Source organism: Panthera leo, chromosome D4 (genome assembly GCF_018350215.1).
Source record: "Panthera leo isolate Ple1 chromosome D4, P.leo_Ple1_pat1.1, whole genome shotgun sequence".
Lineage (NCBI taxonomy): Eukaryota > Metazoa > Chordata > Mammalia > Carnivora > Felidae > Panthera > Panthera leo.
The window spans coordinates 3602374-3621366 of NC_056691.1; positions in this window are offsets into that span (position 1 = coordinate 3602374).

The following is an 18993-nucleotide window of genomic DNA, read 5'->3' on the forward strand; positions in this document are numbered from 1 at the left end:
GGATTCTAGAGGACTTTCAGGGGATGCACCGTGCAGTGCGTGGGGCTTTCGGAGGATCATGGAGAGACTTGGAAAAAAGGCCAGGCTCAGACCCCACCTGCAGAAATCCTGATTCTGGAAATCCATTGCTGAGAATCTCTAGGGACTTTTCACTTCCGTATTGTACTTTTCAGCTCCACAATTGCCATGTGGCTCTTTTTACATGATTTCTCCTTATTCATGCTCTCTGATAGAGGAGACAACACTCTCATACCTTGCCTTAGTTCTTGAAGCACAGTTTAGTTTTTTAAAATGGATGGTGGGAAGTTTCTGGCTAGTAGGTTCTGTGTTGGGGCTTCCTCGTGGACCATTTCTATCAACAACTTTGTTTCCTCCATATGGGAGCCATATCTCCTTGTTTCCTTTTCTGTCTTATGGTTTTGTTATTGTGGTTGAAAAAGGAACATTCTAGAAAATAATAAGTGGCATCTCTGAAAGAAGATTCTTCCCTTTCCACAGGTTTTGCTTTGTTCTTGTTTGGCTACTTTTCTGAATGAATTATGTCTACTCTCTGGTCACTGATGTCTCTGCTCGATTAATTTAGTGATGACAAATTAATCAAACAAATTAGTTTGAAGAGAGAATTCCCTTACTGGAAGCAATCTTTGCCAAGGGGCTCTGTGTGCAAGTTGGGGAATGCTTTTCGCACTCAGCCAGGCAGTTAGCAACTCTGCCTCAACCTTTGCTTCCTACTGGCTTAGAGCCCCAAGGTCATCCAGAGGTAATCGCTTCCAGATTTTGAAGGACTTTCCTGAGCCTGCGCACCACCATGCATGACCTTCTAGATTCTCAGACACACCTTAGAGCTTTTTAAAGCTTCCTGTGGATGTCTCGTTCTCCGGTTTTTATTTTATTTTATTCTATTGATTGTCCAACTTTTCCCAACTGCCTCAGGAAGCCGCAATGTTCAGCAATTGCCTCTGACTGTTTTGGACAAACTCCTCCGAAGAAAAGGCTACACGTACGGAACGGGCTTCAAGTCAGGTAAAAACAAGGCTAGGCTTGTGAGTGGCATCTCCCAGGAAGCCTGGGACAGACCTCCATTCTGCCTTTTTGGGGCTGCTAATTTCCACCACAGTCACCTGCTGGTGGTGTTCAAAGGCACTGAGGCACAGGGGAGGGAAAATATGGGGTAAAGAAGTTAAAACGTTACAAAGTTTGTTGTTCTTCCCAGAATTTGGCCATTTTTCTGGAAACGGCTCCCAAGGTTGTTGTAAACCTTTCATATATTCCAGGGTTCTGAAAAAGTTAATTCTGACCATTTTTTGCTCGCGGTCTCATTGCTTTGATCAAAGAGGGGGGTTTCAGAGGTCCTCACTGGTTCCTTGACATCACTGGGTAGAGTTAATATTAAAAAACATCATTTTATTTCACCCGATATATCCAAAATATTTTATTTGGACATACAATCAAGACAAAAATTGCTAATGGTATATTTTACATTTTTATATGATGTCTTCAAAATCCAGCGTATATATTTTTTACTAATAGAGTGTCTCAAGTTGGACTAGCTACGTTTCAAATGCTCCTTAGCTACATGTGGCTTATGGCACCATATTGAACAAAATAGACTTATATCATAGTCCTAAGGGTGTTGTTCAGTATGTTCCATTAGGCTTGATCAATACATATTTTTTTTAATTTGTTTAAGTTTACATTCAAGTTAGTTAGCATATAGTGCAAGAATGATTTCAGGAGTAGATTCCTTAGTGCCCCTTACCCGTTTAGCCCATCCCCCCTCCCACAACCCCTTCAGTAACCCTCAGTTTGTTCTTTATATTTAAGAGTCTCTTATGTTTTGTCCCCCTTTCCTGTTTTTATATTATTTTTTATGTTTGAAATATTAAAGGGACAATGTAGAGAATGATCAGTTAATTAGCTTGTGGGTGGTCATGTTATATAAATGTTCAATGGCAGAAATTCTTTGGGGGCAGCCTGTATGTGGGTTGTGAAGCATGTGTATTTTAGTTTTTCAACCTGGAAATGGAGAGAGAAAGCAGAACACAAACAAACAGACACAAACAACAACAACAGCAGGGAAGTCACTCACAGTAAAATATTAGGACGAGTTAGTGCAGTAAATTGGATTATTTTTAGAAATACTCAGTCCTTCCCCTTCCCCTACAAGAAGGGGTTTACCTCTCTGGTCTGCTGATGCTGGCTTAGTCATGTGAGTGGAGATGTTAGCCTTCGTGACACAGAAGAAACCTGAAGACTGTTTGCACAGTTGGGCTCCAATGCCTCGGACAACGTGCTGGAGCAGGAGTTGGATGTCAGACACGTGGCACAGAGCCACCCCCGCCAACTCATCCCAGTGGAAGCCCGACCGATGTTAGTTCACTCCCCTGAGTGCACAGATGCAGGAGATATCAACACCCGTTATATCGGATGCTGAAATATGGTGGGTGGTTGTTACGCAGCATTACTGTGGCAATAGCTAGCTGATACAACTGCCCACTGAAGATCAGCAGAATAAAAGGCATGCTCTGAAATGATACCGTAAGTCAGTGAGCAAACAGGCAAGTCAGCTTTTGCTGTGGCAACAAACAATTCCCTTAAACAGTCAGCGTTTCATTACTTCCCCCAGGGTCTGCAGGTAGGATATTGGTTTTCTACTGCAGCCGCGGGTCAGCGGAGACCCGATTCTCAAGCCCTTCCAGGCTGAAAGAAGAACCATCCAGCTGGGATACACAGTTCCCACGCAGACAGGAGGCACATGTAGAGTGAGCCGACACAAGCAAGCGTGTTCAGGTGTTCACTCGGGCAAATCTGCATCCATTCGCCCTGTGGAAAGCTAACGCCAGGCCCTCAGCCCGTCGCTTGTGAGACCAGGATGTACGTCTTCCTGGGCAAGGGGAGTACACGTTTCCTGAGCAACAGCACAATAGTCTCCCACCTAAAGTTGTGCAGCCGTTGGGGCGCCTGGGTGGCTCAGTCGATTGAGCGTCCGACTTCGGCTCAGGTCATGATCTCACGGTTCGGGCCCCGCATCGGGCTCTGTGCCGACAGCTCAGAGCCTGGAGCCTGCTTCCGATTCTGTGTCTCCCTCTCTCTCTGCCCCCCCACCCCCCACACGTGCTCTGTCTCTCTCTGCCTCTCAAAAATAAAGAAAACTAATAAAAGAAAATTTTAAATTCGTGCTGCTGTTAATCTGAGAACATTTCATGAACAGTGCGATTCCTGTAAACAATACATGGTCAGAAACATGACATGAGAATGGCAACGGGTCTCCGTATCAAACCAACACTGTTTTCTAGAAGATTCACTAAGGCCCGTTTATTCCCAGAAATTCTCTGTCGGGGGATGAGCAAAGAGCAGAGCTAGGGACAAACAGGATGAGTCACCAAGCTGTCCCATATCCTAGTGCATCTGGAGGAAGACGTGTGCTTTCTGATTTATAACAGGAACACGTGGTCAGGGCCAACCGCCTGTCTTCTCAGCCCCCAAGAGCCACTGTCAGCTCACTGTGCGTCTGGTGGCTCCTTCTGCAGGGTTCCTGGAAGGATGATATCAGCTGGGTGCGGGCGCTTCCCGCCAGAGCAGGTGCTGGCCTGCGTGTGGGTGGGGGGGCGTCAGCCCCGCAGTCTGCCTGCCATTCGTCTATGCCGGGGACCCAGCACAGCGTGTGGGAAGGGAGTTGCACAGGGTGGGCTAGGAGAGCGCACAGACACCCCACGGATATGATTCGGGAGTCATCCCGCCCGCCTCCTGCCTGTGCGGCTGCCTCGAGCTTGGGTTTACCCTTTTTCCAGCAGCGATTTCCCCTGTTCTTATTTTGCATTTTACATTGTACTCGGGGTGCGGTGATACGGAAAGCTCATGTGAATACAGGACACAACCTGAACACGGTGTCCTGAATCAGAACGTGCAGACTGCCTTCCGGTCACAGGAGAGTGTTCTCAGTAACAAAAAGAAATAAGTAATTTGAAAAAGGACTCCAGCTTCCTCCTTCCATTTCCAGGCCGGCCAGGGTAGCACCTCTGTTTTAATTATCCAAAGGCTGCACCCCAACATCCCTCTATGATTCACAAGACGGCTGAACGTGTGCACCTTGGTCCAGAAGCTCCTGTCGTGCCCGGCAGTGACTCGACTGCCTCCCGTCACCATTTTAAGACACAGACCTTTGAATACAATGTCTGAAATGATATATGTTTGCATTGTCTTAATAACGAATTTATTTATTTATTTAAAAAATTTAACGTTTATTTATTTTTGAGAGACAGAGGCAGAGCGTGAGTGTGGTAAGGCAGAGAGAGAGAGGGGAAACAGAGAATCCGAAGCAGGCTCCAGGCTCCGAGCTGTCGGCACAGAGCCCGATGTGGGGCTCGAACTCACAACCGCTGAGATCATCACCTGAGGTCATGAGTCAGACACGTAATGACCGAGCTGCCCAGGCGCCCCACTAACGAATTGAACTGTAGGTGCGTTTATTTAGAATGAAGTGAAGTGTCCCTCACACAGTGACATTTCTGTGTTGCTTCTTTATGACACAGCTTTTCCTCGGAGGCACATTCCGCGAAATGTGTTGCGATGTGGAAAGCGGGTGTGAGCCTTGTCTCAGGGCGCGTGTCCTAACGCCTTGTGAATGAAACAGGAAACGGAGAGAACTTGGGTTCGACGTTCACCTGTGGTTTTCACGTTATTATGGTCAAAGCACTTTGCAGGAGGTCCACTCTCTTAACAGACTTTTAAGCACAGCCTTGTTGGCCACAGGCAACTCCCCAGACTCGTTCATTCTGCACAACTCAAACTTTATCCCTTGAACAGCAACCCACCCCCTCCCCTGGCGCGACCCCCCCCACCCCCACTCTGTGTCCCTGCACTGGACGACTCTGGGGCCCTCATGTCAGTGGAACCACGGCATGTTTGTCCTTCTGTGTCTCCTTGTTTTGCTTAGCACGGTGTCCTCTGGGCTCACCCCTGCCGTTCCATGTGGTAAGGTTTCGTTCCTTAAGGCCAAATAATATTCCACCGCAAGTATCTCAATCTCTCTCTCTCTCTCTCTCTTTTAATCCGAAGCCAAAATGTAGAAATGATCTAAACATGTACCCACAGATGAATGGATTACAGATTATATTCACTAATGCAGGAATTTTCCTTGGAACCCCGGATGGGGTATTGCTTTCAGTAAGAATGAAACACAAGAATCCCAGGGGTGCCCGGGGGGCTCAGTCAGTTGGGCATCCGACTTCGGCTCAGGTCATGATCTTGCAGTTGATGAGTTCGAGCCCCACATGGAGCTCTGTGCTGACGGCTCGGAGCCTGGAGCCTGCTTCGGATTCTGTGTCTCCCTCTCTCTCTGCCCTTCCCCCGCTCTCTCTCTGTCTCTCTCTCTCTCTCTCAAAAATAAATAAACATTAAAAACAAAAACAAAAACAAGAATCCCAAATTCCAAGGAACCGGGTTCCTGGAAGCCGGGGCCCCCTCCTCAGCTCGCTCCTGCTCCGTGAGGGCCTCTGAAGCCCTGACCCAGTCTGGGCTACTCAAGACATGAGTCAGTCACCCATGAGCACACCTGCTCCTTCTGGACTCAAGTCAGGAAACATTGGACACCCCCGTGGGGATCTGTATTTATAGGAAACGAAAGCCATCAGAACAGAACAGTTGTTTAGCAACATAACACGGGTCTCCTAGAAAACAAATTTAGAAGCAGCATTCGCCAGCCCTCTCTCCCTCCTGCAGTCAGAAGAGCCTTGTTCCCAGTCAACACAACAAACATTTCCGAGGGCATGATACTCAGGGCGTTATTTTTCTCTAGTTGGCATGCGAGCAGGCGCGTGTCCCCACGGGGCCGTCGCGGGGAATGGCATCTGACCGTGGCCGTGTCGGTCAGGGATGCCCCTGGCTTTCTTCTCTTCCTAATTCAGCTTCCGTGACTTTGTACGTACCCAAGACCCTGCTGCCCTGGGACGTTTCCAGACGTGATCCCCAGCCCCAACCTGTGTATTTGGGAGTATTTTATAATCCTAGTGATGGGGTTCTTGAGCAAACGGCTGAGAAAGGATTCTTGAGATGTCCTTGGTGCAAAAAGGTGGTTTTATTAAAGCACAGGGACGGGACTCGTGGGCAGGAAGGGCTGCACTGGGGTTGTGGTCTCGCTCTGTGGGTTTCAGGTGTGCGTCAGCGGGCTGCGGGCTGGAAGGAGATTTCATTTCTGTTATATTTCTCTTGCCTTTGCTTCGCTCATCACCAGTAGCTGACTAGCCGTAGCCATTAAGTGTGGGCACAGACACCCGAGTCCAAACCCAACTCGTCTTCCAGTTCCTGGAACCGGCTCCTTGCTCTGCGGCTCGGCGAACCTCACCCCTGTCCACGTCAGCTGGAGTCTCCTCATTGCCCCCTCTCTCTCCTCCCGCACGCACACCCTCGCACTCTCTTGGAAACTGTTGCCCACCCCTGCTTTGGGGAAGAAGCCTCTGGGCCCCACCCGAATCTTCGAATCTTCGAGATGCTGGGCTTTTTGGCCTGCAGGGGTTCCCCAGAGCCCAGCCAGAGGTGCCTCTGCCCTCCCGAGGGGAGCCCGGGGCTCTGCCAACACCAGGCTCCGTCCGTCCCCCTCCGAGGGTGAGTGTGTGCTCTTCCTCCTACCCCACCTCCCTGCAGGATTCGCTCCCGTTGGCCCCGTGGCCAGGGGCACCCCGATTTACCTTCCCTCCTCTTCAACATATCCAGCCCCTGACCTCTGTTCTCCGCACCACCTTCCCTTCCCTCGGCCTCACGAAATGCAAAGGGCTCCACACGCTGCCTCTAAACCCTCCCATTTTTAGGACTCAACCCTGAGTGTCTCACTCGTTCAGCTGTGCCCTCCTGGCATCGTTCATTCACCTCCACTCAATGCCTTCTGACTTCAGGCTAACACTCCCCTCCCTTCCTAGACTGGAGGCTCCCTGAAGGCCAGCCCCTCGAATCTTGTCCTTCGCGCCCAGCAGGACGTGGCACATGATAAGTGACACAGAGCTCTTGGATAAATGACCAAATCCCTAACACCAAACACCCACCGAAGCAGGGATTCACATCTCTCTCAGGATCTGCAAATATTCGTCCTAGCCGCTCTCTTTACCTTACCCTGGTTATTTTCACTGGAATCAGATAGAAATCTGGACCTCGAGAGGCAGCAACCACCAAACTCATATGTATTTTTAATATCGTCCCTTTATTTCCTACAGGTGCATCGCTAAGTGATCCGTACGTGTCACGGCCCTCGCCGGAGCTGAGGGTCTTGCGTTGTCCCGCGGCGTTGGCCCCAGCCGGCCCGCTTCACCACTGTAGCGGCGAATGGACCTCTGTGAACACCCTCAGACTCCAGCTGTGCTCAGGACTCAGAGGCATCATGACAGAAACCCAGAAAGCAAGCATCATTTCAAGTGAAATCAGGGTTTCTGGCAAAGGATTTCAAAACATTCCGTGGCCTTAGCACCTGCTGCCCGTGCGGGACCCAGACATTTGAAGTCCCTCGTCCATTACCAGCTGCTCAGTCCCCAAGTGCTGAAGAGATGGACAGACAGTCTTCCGTTTCTATAAAGGAAATGTCCATGAGAACCTTCCACGAATGAAGGGCTCTGGGGTTTAGGGAAGAGTATTCTGAAGATACGCTCATCACGTTCTTTTACTACCAATTCCCAGATCTTGTAAACAATGAAAACGAAAGCTCTCTGTAAATTTCCCACTCTTCGAAAATTGAGAATACAACTCAGCGGGGCGCCTGGGTGGCTCAGTCGGTTAAGCGTCCGACTTCGGCCCAGGTCATGATCTCATGGCTCATGGGTTCGAGCCCCGCGTCAGGCTCTGTGCTGACAGCTCAGAGCCTGGAGCCTGCTTCGGATTCTGTGTCTCCCCATCTTTCTCTGTTCCTCCCCCACTCAGGCTCTGTCTCTCTCTCTCTCTCAAAATAAATAAACATTAAAAAAATAAAAAAGAATACAACTCAGTGTCCTTGCTCCTTGTATCTGGATGGACCACGGATTTAGGACGGAACCCCGGAGGCATGTGATACGGTGTCTGTGCTCACGAAGTCTGTGCTGGGGGCCACCTGGGCTGGCGTGTGGGCACAGGCCTCCGAGGGAGTGTGGGCTGCCAGCTGCTGAAGCCATTTAATGGCTTACTCTAGGCGTCTAGAGGAGTGTAGGCTTTTATCATGATGGAACCCTCAGAAACAATCCTTCCAACTACTAGTACGTGGGCCAATTGATATGCATATCCTCATCTCGATGAAGATCTCTAGCTATAAGCACACATCTCAGCCTGGCGGTAAGACAATGAGAGCCCAGAGAAATTAAGTGACTTGAGGGAGTTCAGGGTTGGAAGCCTTACCACTGTCTACACCAGTAGGTATTTTTGGAAGGCTCTTTTCCAATTAGTGCTGCACGTGATCTCAGATCTCTAGCCAAGAATTGGTTTGTATTTATACCTGCAGTTTATGCAGGTGGTTAAGACATGAGAGCCAAGGACGGAAGTTTGAAGAGTGTGCACCTGTCAGGAAGCGTTTGGAGAAGGAGAATCGGGAGGGTGAATCTCGGGGAGGGGGCGGGGGTGATCCATGCCAAAATCAGGGGCCGGGAGGGAAGGGCCGAGAAGGGCGCGGCAACACAGAGAGGGCACCTGGCGGATGGGGTGGGGCGAGGGAGCGAGGGGCCAGCCACTGACGTGGGCCCCGTGCACGAAGCGTGGCGGAAGAACACTTAGTTCCCTGCCAGCCTGACCGCATCTGAAAGAGTAGGTGACCGCCGGGGGTGTCTGATGTCTCGCTCCCTGGTGGGAGCTCCGGCCCTCCCCTTCACTGGCAGGAGAGAGGCTGCTTCCAGGCCCAGGGCAGAGTGAGCGGGAGGCAGCTGGACCGTCCCAGCCTAGCCGGGCCCGGCCCACAACCTCCTTGAGGCTTGCAAAGAAATCAAAGTCCTTTTCGGCCTGAGCAGTGAGGTCATTGTCAAGGATGTCTTACAGCCACCGCAGAGGAAAAAAGTAAAACAAATTAAATTAAAGCTCACCCCTCTCCACCCAATCTCCTTGTCCTTGCTCCGTGAAGCCCAGTCTCCTGTCCACAGAAACAAGGAAGGGGCCCCTGCCTTGTGGGGGGAGTGCAGCGGGGCCCAGGCAAACGTGGACCCGGATCATGACTCCATGTTACTCTGTTGAAGCCGCCCCATGCGGATTCTTTCATCCACAGTCAGGGAGGAGACCTGCACGTTCACAGAGGGCCCCGCACTCAGAAGAGCCCCGGCCTTGGCTTGATGCTCTGCCATAGCATCTCGACACGCCCGGTAACTCATCTTTGAACTCGGGTTTTGTAAGCAAAGTCCGTGGGACGCTGGAGCTGTGCGTGAACAGAGGAGCTTCCCACCACGTGAATGTCTGCCTTCCTGCCACCCCGTTTTCGGAGCCTGCAAGGTCCCGTGGGGGCAGAGCTCCCGTGGACCCAGCATGGGTAGAGTTCAGAGACACGCAAAGTGAATAAAGCTAAGCGTGTTCGGTCTACACGGAGTAAAGGGGGAAAGCCGACACATGCTCTGGTCCAACCAGAACTTGCCTCGAGTGCAGGAAGGCGGCGGTGGCTTTCCAGGGATCGCGGTCAGCCAGGCGTCCCGTTCTGCAACTTCTTATCTGTTACCTCCTCCCTCTTAGCCAACCTTTTACTCTGCGAAGGACACACAGAAGGAGAGGGAAGGACAGAATGACCCAGAACAGCGGCTTCGGAAGCCACGGGTGGGCTGACCGTGGGCACGCCAGGCCCGCCGCCCGGGTCAGAGTCAGGTGCACGTGTGCAAGCTCAGCGTGCAAGCGCGATTCTGGCCGTTCTGGACAGAAGCGGAAGGCTCTCGTGTTTCCAGGGGTCGCAGGCACGTCTTATCTAACACAGAGTGGTAGGAATGGCAGAATCTGTGCAAATAACTTAAAATTGTAACTTGGGGGCGCCTGGGTGGCTTAGTCGGTTGAGCGTCCGACTTCAGCTCAGGTCATGATCTCGCGGTCCGTGAGTTCGAGCCCCGCGTCCGGCTCTGTGCTGACAGCTCAGAGCCTGGAGCCTGTTTCGGATTCTGTGTCTCCCTCTCTCTGCCCCTCCCCTGCTCATGCTCTGTCTCTCTTTCTCTCTCTGTCTCTCTCTCTCTCTCTCTCTCTCTCTCTGTCAAAAGTAAATAAACATAAAAAAATTTTTTTTTTAATTGTAACTTTTCTTTACTTAGCGTGACATTAAATCCAAAATTGAAAACTGCAGTGGTAAGTCAAGAGAGACACTGTGGAAGAAATGGAAACACAAGATGTGTTAGTACTTTTATTCCCGCATTTTCATTCTGCTCTGAGAAAGTGAGGTATCCGGTCCTCCCTGCCTCCAGCTGCCTAGTGAAGCCACCAGGAGCCACACTAGGCTCTTTTAGGGACGTGGACATAGGACATCCCAGACTGATGCCCGCTGGCGTTGTTGACAGTAAATTTGACAGTGAATGTGGCTGAACTGTGGCTGGGTTCCAGAACCTTCCAGATGAAGGCTTGCATGAAAACATCCTTGCACGCAGCCTTCTCTGTCCCCACTTTATGTAGCCTTCGAAAGGTGAGGGCCTCTTGGGGGTGAGAGGCACCTCGGAGCCTGCAAAGGTGGCAGGACCCATTTGAGGACCAAAATGACAAAGTGTCCAAGACAGAAGCTGCCCCTGACTATTTTCACCCGTAATCCCTTTCCTCCATCCACTAAAAATGCCACCACTGGGGCGTCTGGGGGGCTCAGTCAGTTAAGCGTCCAGCTCTTGGTTTCAGCTCAGGTTGTGATCTCACAGTTGCTGAGTTTGAGCCCCACGTCTAGCTCTATGCTGACAGCACAGAACCTACTTGAGATTCTCTCTCCCTCCCCCTCTCTCTGCTCCTCCCCTGCTCACTCTCTCTCTCTCTCCCTCAAAATAAATAAATAAGCTTAAAAAAAATACCACCACATACCACATCAGCTCCATTACGTGTTTTTAAAAATATTAATTCTATGTATTGTTGAATAGGGAAGTCCTAAATGTGGCTTCAGTTAGCAATCTTAGAAGGAATTTTCTCTGACCACAGTAAAATCAAGCTAGAAGCCAATTAAAAAAAAAGTAATAAATTCTTTTATGTTTGGATATTAAGTAAGGCCATAGTTCTACTCTAAAATACTGAAAATGCAGAGCTGAAGACAAAGCATGGTATATACAGTTTATTTGGGAGGGGTCCCAGGAAGAAGCGACAGACTGGGACAATTCAGAAGGGCGGCTGGGAAAGTCAGCTGAGGAAAACATCTGCTTCGCCCATGCACAGAGAACGCCTTCTAGCTCCTCCAGCAAAAAGGAGGGAGGCTGAGATACTCACACACCAGCCACAACTGGCCGTGGATTGAGTGGGCTTGAGGCCTGGACTTGGGGACCGGATCTGTGTACAGACCAAGCAATCTCTGGAGGATCTGGGGACATCTGGGCGGAACACAGACGGCAACATGGCTCATAGGCGAGGGGGAGGGGCGGCATCTGTCGGCTCGCCAGCTCTCGCCGTAGCCGGGGCTGGAATCAGCACACCGGGAGAGACGTGTGCTCCAGAAGCCGCAGGTGCAGCGAACAGAAAGATGTCATGATAAGGATACGGCATCATAAATCTTGTGATCTGCAGCCAACGCTGTACAGATGTGTATGTTGAAAAAGAAGAAAACTTGAAAATCGAGGAACTTGATATTTATCTCAAAAAGTTATAAGGAGAAAATCAGATTAGACCAGCAGGTAATAGAAGGGAGGAAAGAGAAATAACCACACACACACACACACACACACACACACACTGGAATCAATAAAGTCAAAAGTCAAAAGGGGGCAAGACTGATTTCTGGAAAGAAAGAAAAGAAATGCACAAGTCACCAATAACAGGAATAAAAACTTAGATACGGCTATAGACCCTGCCTACATGTCAGAGAGAATAAGAGGGTCTTATGCAAACTCTATACCAATGAACTTGAAAAGGTAGATAAAAATAGACTATTACCTAGAAAATCTAAGCTGCCCAAATTAACACAAGACACATAAGAACTCTGACTCGTCCTATATTTATGAAATAAATGGAATCAATAATTGAAAACCTTTACCCAAGAAAAATAAAACTTCAGGCCTAGATAGTCTTACTTGTGAATTGTACTAAAAATTAAAGGAATAAATGATGCCAAATGTATTCAACCTCTTCTAGAGGATAGAAAGCAACAAACTACATCTGTTTTTCTTTTATGAAGACAGCATAACATACCAAGTCTGACAAAGACATGATAACAAAGGAAAATCACAGAACAATCCCCTTCATAAAATAAAGGCAAAAACCTTAAATTAAAAAAATGGTAAGCCAAATATACTTACGTATAAAAATAATAGAAACCTGGGGCACCAGGGTGCCTCAGCTGGTTGAGCGTCCAACTCTTGATTTCAGCTCAGATCGTGATCTCACTGTCGTGAGATTGAGCCCTGTGTCAGGCTTTGTGCTGACAGTAGGAACCCTGCTTGGGATTCTCTCTCTCTTTCTCTCTCTCTTTCTCTTTCTCTCTGTCTCTTTGCCTTTCCCCTGCTTTCTTTCTCTCTCTCTCTCTCTCTCAAAATAAATAAATAAATAATTTTTAAAAAAAGAAACCATAAGAAGTTGAGTCATGTTAGGATCGTTGAGTCATGTTAGGATCATCGTAACGATGATTCAGCACTGCTATTCAGTCTGTAGAAGCATCACATTACTGGGGTGACGGAGATAAATCACCGTCGCCATCATCTGAGATGCAGAAAATGCATGTGACGAATTCAACATCCATATATCATTAACAAAACAAAACAAAACTTCCTGGCAGGCTAGTGATAGAAGGGAATGCCCCTAACCTGGTAGACGGCATCTCTATATACCTATAAGAAATATCAAGCTTAATTATAAAGAGTGGAAATCTTACTCCTTTCAGCTCCAAAAGAAACAAAGTTCACTTCAATTTGGCATTATCCCTGTAGATCTTACCACTGCAATATGACAAGAAAAAGAGGTAAAATGCTTTTACAAATAAAAATATATTTATGAATAAAATATATCTTATAAAATAAAATAATTCAAAAAGAAGACATTTTTTGTTTGTTCTTTGTTTTTTTTTCCTTAGAGAGAAAAAGAGTATGAGCAGGAAAGGAGCCTAGGTGGAGGGAGAGAGAGAGAGAAAGAGAGAGAGAGAGAGAGAGAGAGAGAGAGAGAATCTTAAGCAGGCTCCATGCTCTGTGCAGAGCACAACACAGGGCTCGATCCCACCACCCTGGGATCATGATCTGAGCCAAGGCCAAGAGTCAGACACTCAACTAATTGACTCACCCAGGCGCCCCCAAAAGAAGAAATATTTTATTTGCAGACAACATGCTTGGGTGTGTAGAAATTAGAGGTGAGTATGCAAATAAATTGTTAGAATTTGTAAGTGTACTTAGCAAGAATGCTGAATATAAGGTCAATAAAAAATTAATTGCATTACTCTAAGTTAACAAGAAATTAGAATGTAAAGTAGCATTATAAACCATCATAAACTAGCAAATAGATAAAATGAAGCATGACTGTGTCACCACAATCTACCAGGTCAGGCTTTAATGATGGAAAATAGAATGTACTCGAACAAATGGAGTGCTATATCATGCTTATGGATTTGTAGGTTCAATAGTGTAAGGGGAGCAAAATTATTCATAACTTCAATACTATCCACATGAAAATAGCATTGAGTAATTTCAGTAGAAACCATCAAGCTGATTTCAAATTCTTATGTAAGTATTGCCAGGAATAGCCAAGGAAATACTAAAATACAACGAAGTGGGAAAGCTTCAAATATTAAGATGTATGGAAACATCTACATCAAGTCGGTACAGAAGCTGGCATTAGGCAACCAAGCACATGAGTGGAATAGAGCAGGTGGTACAAAACATCCGTGTACATAGAGAAGCTTGATTTACTGTAAACGTGGGACTCCAGTTCAGCGAAGGGCTATTTTCAGGAAATCGTGATGCATCGGATGACAGTCAGAATAGAAAGCAAACAAACAAGCAAAGACAAGACCCTTGACCCCTCCCTCATACCAAAACAACAACCAATCAAGTCCACTGGATTATAAATCTAAATCTGAAATGTGACATAACATAATTTAAGGGACTATGTTCACAGTATTGTCGTGAAAAGACATTTTTTTTGAACCCCGGGAAAAGCAATAAGCATAAAGGAAAGGCTTGATGGATGATATTTACGAATTAGGCCATTCCTTTTGTCAATTAGCAGAGTGAAAAGGCAGGTCACAAGCATTGCACGTGACAAAAGCGAATGTTCAACTGGTCCATAAAACTTATTTATCTGCCCGGAAATGAAAAGTAAAACCACAGTGCAATATACTGCTATATACCTACCAGAAAGATTGAAATATATATAAAGAGTCAAAATTGACCAGAAGGAGTGGCTGAACTCCCATCGCCCCCTGGTGGTTACGGGAACCGGTTCCACCCCTCTGGAAAACCATCTGAACCATCAACCCCCTCCAAAGAACGACGCACCATAAGACACAACGATTTCACTCCTTGTAATACGCCCTGATGCGGACTGATGTCCTACCACATGTCAGGAACCTGCCGGGGGGTTTCCAAATCTTCTAAATCTTTACTCCTTAAAACTGCCTAAGTACCACGTGGGTATTATTTTTGCCATTAAGGAGCAATTAAGTAGCCACCTTAAATTAGCTCTGTTAGTAGCAATATGGGGGAGATTCCAACCTAAATCCACCCAACGTCAAAGCCCCAGCACGGTCGTACCCTGCACTCACTCCGCGTGCATGTACATGAGACAGTCCCCGTCCTAACATACTGCACTTAACGGGGCTATGGTCCGTGACCCATGCCATCTGTCCCGCCAGCTCCTGCCGCTGCACACGTGAAGGCGGTCTCTTGACCTTCACGTGGAGCCGAGCAGCTGAGCTAAGGAGGCGATGCCTTGGGAGCAGCTCTCGGTCAGGGACGACGGAGGGCAAGAGGGGGAGTGCTCTCTCTTCTCTGTCGGAGGTGGATCACTTTGAGCACCCTGAGGTCCCCAAAGGAACGGAACCCTGGCTTCCTTCTTCCCTCCCATCCTGCCTCACTTTCCACTCGAGCCCCCAGTTTGTCTACCTGGGGTCACCTTCCAAATAAACCACTTACACTGGAGATGTCCTCTCCAAGTCTGTGTAGAGCCCAACCCAAAAAGCACCCTTATAACAAGAGAGCCGCCAGCTCCTTAGATGGCCACGTGCACGATCTTCAATCACTGTGCGTTATTTCATGTTAGTGATATCAGGACCACATTATTCATTATGCATCGAAGAAATAAGAGTCATCTCTGAACTTATATCCCTTCCTTCTTAAAATGCTTCCTCTAGAAGTTTGCCAACATGCCTACAATTTCTACTATTAATATTTATTATTTGGGCTTTAAAGAAGTAGTTTTTGAAGTAACATGGAGTAGTTTTAAAGCAACACAAGTTTATTTCTTCTTTATTTTTTTTTTTTACATTTATTTAATTTGAGAGAGTAAGACAGATCGTGAATGGGGGAGGGGCAGAGAGAGACAGAGACACAGAATCAGAACCAGGCTCCAGGCTCTGAGCTGTCAGCACAGAACCCGACGCGGGGCTCGAACCCACGAACCGCGAGATCGTGACCTGAGCCGAAGTCGGATGTTCAACCGACTGAGCCACCCAGGCTCAGTGACAAATTTATTTTTTTAATTAGGCAGAACCCCTATATTTAGTCTAGACAAAAGCAGAGATTCTCCTTGGAAAGGCAGGTAGGAGCTCAGGGTTCTGTGTGCTGGGCAGTCACCCCCCTAGTATTCCTCTAGAAAACTCATAACCTCCAGGGTATAAAGAATTGAATTCCCAAGAAACTCAGGGGATAATGGGGGAGCTGAGATTTGAGCCTATTCTTTGCAGTGTCAAAAGCTCACATGCTTTCTAGGATTCACTTCCAGAAAGCCAACCATCAGTGTAAACAGGGGGAAAGAAAGGTCACTATAGTTACCTTTTCGCTACCTTGACTGAGCAGAGGTGGGACAGACACCGAGCCAGGATGTTGCAGCCAGGGAGAACACCCAAGAGCTCCAGTGACCCCGGGTATCCCTCCTTCCCTAGCTTTTTCAAGCAAGGGCGTGCAAGGCAGCTCAGACAAGCCAGAGGCCCGTAAGCTACGTGTTCGCTTTTTTGCCTGTTTGCATCCCCCCGGCCTGTGTACACGTGGTCTGCACCAGTCCTTGACCCTGGGCATCCCGGCCCTTGTAGTGTTCTGAACAAAACGGTAAAAAGCAACAGAGACAACAGGGAGATGACAGGGGACAGGAACTGAGGAAGTCCCGGCAGGAGGCATGTGGCTGGATGTGAACGCGGGAGTGGAGACGGGGGGAGAGCAGGGACACCCTTTGGAGTTGGAGCAGAAAATACCTGCTGATGAGTTGAACAGGGAGGTGGGGGGTGAGGCGAACGTAGGAACCAAGGACGGCGTCGAGCTTCTGGCAGGGCCGAGGAGCTGTCCGGTGGTGCAGACGGCAAGACTGGGAAGAAAATGGTGGGGACGGGCGGAGATCAGAGCTCTGCTCTTTGCAGACACCCGAGGCGCACACGTAGAGACACCGGACAGGCGGTTGGCAGTGACTGCAGAGAAGGAAGCCCGAGAGAGCTTGTCCTCGAGATGAGTGATATTTAAACAGCAGAGGACAGAGGCTCAATGATGTGGGGAAAGAGGAGGCCATTGCTTGAGCCAAGTCCCTCATGGGAAGCTGAGGATTTAGACTCACCAAATGCACAGGTGCGGAGAACAAGCAGAACAGAGGTGTGCGGGATGCGTCTTAGCCCTGGGAGGGGACAGCGGCTCATCCGCCACCACAGCCAGTAGGTGAGGAGCAGGGAGACGGGCTCCATGGCGCTAGCTGGTGGGGTACCGCCTCCGGCAAGAAGGCCAGAAGGCACACGGGTGAGAAGGCTGAGAGCCTGGGAGAAGGAGGGGGGTGACAGAGGGTGGGAAGGACAGGTGTGCACCATCCTGCTGGACCGCACAGGGCAAGGGCACTAGCTTGGGGAAGAATGGCCCAGCTACCTGAAAATGCACGGGACAGGCAGTCAAGAAGGTAGAGGTGACTTGGTTTCCCTCCCGTGCCCGGCTAATTGAATGCATATTTGGAACCATTGGACCGAGCAATGTCTAGGACCAGAGTGGAGAGAGGGCTTCGAGGTGATTTGGGGGAGGGATTTAAAGACAGTGTCTTCAGCGCTTCAATGAAATACCCAACCTGGAGAGGAGTGGCCCCTGTGCTCTTTGCCCGGAGTTTGCAAGGCACTGGCATTAGCACCTGTGTGAGCAAAGATTGTGTCAAGATGCATACACTACCCTTGTCCACCATAGACTCTTGTAAGTGCAGAAAGAACTCAGCCCGGGTCCTATCCAGCTCACAGGTGCAGGTTTGAAAGGTGATCGATATTTCCAGACGATCAATCCCGAGGAACGAGCAAATGCAGGCACCCCGTGGCCTGGCGGGGCCCGGGATGCAAGAGAAGGGCCACACCGGGGGAGGCTACCCGGTGGTGGCATGGAAAGGCATCTGCGAGGCAGCCTTCTGGCATTGGGCCGGGGCGACAGAACAGCTGGATTGGGGGTGGTTATTCAATCACAGATAAACAAGAACAGACTTGTAATCTGACATAAATAGCAACTGATAACAGACAAGTGATGTCAACTTTAATTTCCTGGGAAACGTCCGCCTTTCTAGGTGTTGTTTATTGTTTGCTCCCAAATGCATACCTGACGACATTTTAAAGGGGATGTTTTTAGAGCATTCAGGACAATTTGAAACTGAATGCGTTCTATTTTTGAATCCCTATATCTCTCTGCAACAGGAAAAAAGCTTCCACGTTAACCAGCAGGAGCCCTTCCATAGCGAGCAAGGCAACCTCTTTTTACACAAATTGTTTTTTGTAGCTCTCAGCTTACTAGTTACATGGACAATGACAACAGTGACCCGCACCAGGGACAAAGCACCCTGTCACCGGCAGCAAAGACCCTCACGTTCCATTTTCATCTTCACCTGTGCGGCAGGACAGGTGTTTGAGTGGAGCTGTTTCGATCTGCCTGCCGATCTTCGCCTCTGTTAGGCCATGGTAAGGGGCAGTGAGATCGACCGCAAAATCAGTAAAACAACCACAACAGAGAACGAATTAAGGCTTCCTATTCAATATGAATTTGCAAACTAAAATTCTGAGCCCCCAGCAGCATTGAAGACTGCCCAAGAGTACCCAGCAATTAAGAGTTCCCTCCTGACTTTGCAGTACTGGGATGGCTATAACATAAATACATTAGTATCTCTGGAGAGAGAAAGTAACGTTGGGTCTGCACTAAAAAAAATAAGTAATTATGAAGGAAAGCACTAGGTACACATGGACATAAAAAATAACCACTTTGAAATACTAGAAATAGCAAATACAGCCATTGGAATTTTTAAAAGCTCTCTATAGATAAGGTAAACATTACCCTACCCTTTCTGTCTTTGAGAGAATGAAAATGGGGTAAATCTGAAGAGAGAACTGGGAGATCCCTGCCTAGGACAGACTACGGAGAGAGAAAACAAATGAAGATATCACTTCCAGTTAAAAAATCCACTGTGCAGTTTTCAGATTGTAGGAAGAACTGAATAAGGTCTCCACTAAAGAGTTGAGTAAAAATTAACCTATTCACATTGGATGGAAACCAAAGATCTTCAAAGATGAAAATACAATTGTAAAGTTACTGGAGAAGACAGACTCACAAAAGGCTGATAATTTGGTGCCATATTTCTCATTAGAAACAATAGATGCCAGAAGACAGTGAAATAATGTCAGTCTTAAAATCACAACTTCTAATCTAGGATTCTGGACTTTGGGTAGGAGCATAACCAGAAGGGAAGCATTGGGTAGGAGGAAAGAAAATGCAT